This window comes from Humulus lupulus, chromosome 3 (assembly GCF_963169125.1).
Source record: "Humulus lupulus chromosome 3, drHumLupu1.1, whole genome shotgun sequence".
Taxonomy (NCBI): domain Eukaryota; kingdom Viridiplantae; phylum Streptophyta; class Magnoliopsida; order Rosales; family Cannabaceae; genus Humulus; species Humulus lupulus.
Window position 1 is genome coordinate 253,102,252 of NC_084795.1, and position 3,155 is coordinate 253,105,406.

The 3,155-nt window shown below is 35.1% G+C and overlaps 1 non-coding gene across 1 annotated transcript; it reads left to right on the forward strand.

The window, feature by feature from the left end:
- The first annotated feature begins 1,861 nt into the window (after positions 1 to 1,861).
- Positions 1,862 to 1,967, forward strand: LOC133828266 (small nucleolar RNA R71). The gene has a single exon (XR_009890894.1). It is a non-coding gene; the product is annotated as a small nucleolar RNA R71 (small nucleolar RNA).
- The last annotated feature ends 1,188 nt before the right edge of the window (positions 1,968 to 3,155 follow it).

Here is a 3,155-nt window from a genome sequence, read left to right on the forward strand (position 1 = left end):
ACAAGCCTTTGTTAGATTGGATAGATTCGATGGAACTAACTTTGTTCATTGGCAAGACATGATTAGGTTTTTGCTAACTACTCTCAAGGTGTTCTAAATCCTAGACAAGGATATAAAGACCATAGAACCCGCCAAAGAAGATGGCAATCAAGAAGTCATCAAAGAAAGGAAGAAACGTGAAGAATATGGACTTATATGTAGGGGTCACATTCTCAATGCTCTCTCGGACAAGTTGTATGATCTCTACAGCAACACAAAGACCGGTAAGGAGATTTGGGAAGCATTGGAGAACAAATAGAAAGCTGAAAAAGAAGGTACAAAGAAATTATTGATTACTCAATAAATGGAATTTAAGTTTTATGGTATGAAACCCCTTCTACCACAAATACATAAATTAAAAATTATTGTAAATAAGCTCTCTACCATTAATATTGTATTATCGGAGCAATTCATTGTTGGTGTCATAACAGCCAAGTTGCCTCCATCTTGGAGGGGCTATAGAAAGAAAATCCTCCACAAGAATGATAAGATTTCCTTGGAGGAAATTCTCAAACAGTTGAAGAATGAGGAGGAATCCCATTCTAGAGATAAGAGTGTGGAAGAGTCTACTAAAGAGACTTCTAAAGCCAATGTGGTGGCTAAACCTCCCAACAACAACAAAGGCAAAGGAATTTTGATGAATAAAGACAAGGGTTACAAACCCTTGGGACCTAAGAAGAATGAAAGTCAATTCAAGAGTTCCAAAGAACCTTGCTCTCTATGTGGCAAGAATGGCCACTATACAAGGGATTGTAGGTTCAAGAGGAACCACAATAATGAAGCAATAGTCAACTCAACCGAAGAAGAGTTAGTAGAAAGGTAAATGGATGGTGGTATGATACTTGTGCTACCATCCATGTTACTTATGATAGATCTTTATTCAAGACCTATGAGGTTTCAAAGGAAGGGCATGAAATCCAAATGGGCAATGAGAAAAGGTTCAAGGTTGAATGCAAGGGAACAATTGATCTATTTTTCACTGCCAACAAAAAGGTTCTACTCATCAATATTTTGTATGTGCCTATTGCGTAAAATAAAGCTAAATGCAAGTGTACACTGTCAACAACAAGTAATACAGCATCAAGTATCAAATATCGTCTCCACTAGGACTGTTTTTAAGTTTTAGATTGTGAAAATAAATTCTAACAAAATGGTTCAAAAGCACGGAAATTAATTAAAAATGTTGTGATATAAGAATTGAGCAATTGAGAACTAATTAAATGCAGAAAAATAAAATAAACAACTAGGGAAAATAGTAGCAAATAGTGACCAATAGTAAGATGGCAACTAGAATAATTATCCCCCAAAGTCATATTATTTATGTCTATCGAGCAACTAGTAGTGCACATGCATTGTTCATAAGAATGCGGTCTCCCACAAATCTCACAACTCATGACATTCAATAATTGCATTGCTTGTGCGGCAAGGTTATTCTGCTGCATTTTATTGGTTAGAGATGCCACTTGAGCGGTCAATAAAGACATGCATTGTTCATAAGAATGCGGTCTCCCACAAATCTCACAACTCATGACATTCTATAATTGCATTGCTTGTGCGGCAAGGTTATTCTGCTGCAATTTATTAGTTAGAGATGCCACTTGAGCAGTCAATAAAGCAATAGGATGAACATCTAAGACTCATGCCACCTTCTTATTCTCATGCTCAGTAGGCCAATTGTAGTTATTCATGGCCGTATCTTCCAGTAATTCATAAGCTTCATTAGCGCTTTTTCTCATAAACGCTCCTCCTGATGTTGCATCAATAATTGTCCTTGTATCCCCCCAAACAATTGTAAAATGTATGCACCAGCAGCCACTTCTCTATTCCATGATGTGGACATTTTCTTTGCAACTCTTTAAAACATTCCCACGCATCATATAATGAGTCCCCATCCAGGTGATGAAAGTTATTAATTTCTCCTCTATATCGGGCTAACTTCCCAGGAGGAAAATATTTACCAAGGAATTTTTTAGTCAAGTCTTCCCAAGTAACTATAGAGTTGGCTTGTAAGGAATTCATCCAACTCTTAGCTCTGTCTCTTAACAAAAACAGGAATAATCTTAATCTTACAGCATCGTTACTCACCTCGTTCATTTTGAATGTCGCACACAGCTCTCAAAAGTTTGTAATATGGAGATTTGGATCCTCGTTTGGTAATCCCCTGAATTGTACACAATTATGTACCATCTGAATAACCGAGGGTTTTATCTCAAAATTATTTGCCTCAACAGTAAGAGGACGAATACTTGAATGTATCCCTGTAATAGTAGGGATTACATAATTTCTCAATGGCGGATCGACTTCAAATGCATTACTCAGATTTGCATTGTTATTGACACCGTTATTCGAAATCTCAGCCATGGCAAAATCCAGTATTCACTTTATCTTTCGATTTTGTCTGCACGCTCTCTCGATTTCAAGATCTAAAGCATGAGTTCCTTTTTTCTACTTCCCCCAACATACAAATAATTCCTTAAAAAAATTGCAGCCTCGATCCGAATGAGTGTAAAATATAAAAACCAAATTAAAACAAAAAACAATAAATTTTGATATTGGATATTAAGTCCCCGGCAACGGCGCCAAAAACTTGATCTGTAAAATACGCACGCAAGTGTACGTGGTGGTGTCAAGTTATAAATTCTGGAAGAACGGATATCGTCCTATAGTGACTATTAATCAATTACCAATAATCTTTCTTTACTTTCTATTTGGCAAGTAAAATTAAGATGAATAGATCTAACTATAAACACAATTTCAATAACTAAAAACAAGACAACTAATCAAAGGATAAAGATGAATAATAAAAAGACCTAGGGTATTAACTTCATCAACTTTTCATTATATTAATTTTATTAATCAGTTCTAAATTTCTTTCTTCTTATTCTAATACCAGGTTAACATAAATCGATTTCTATTCTTTTTCAAGATATAAGATCTCAACCTATATGCAATTTTCTACATTTTTGTATTAAACTTAAACATACAGCAGGCATTAAGCATAGAAACCTAATTACTACACAAGCCATGCAGGTAGTTTCGTACAATATGTAACCTATGTCTATATAACGATAGCATTTCAATTCTCATCTTTTGAATTCTGAATCAAAATCATAAAT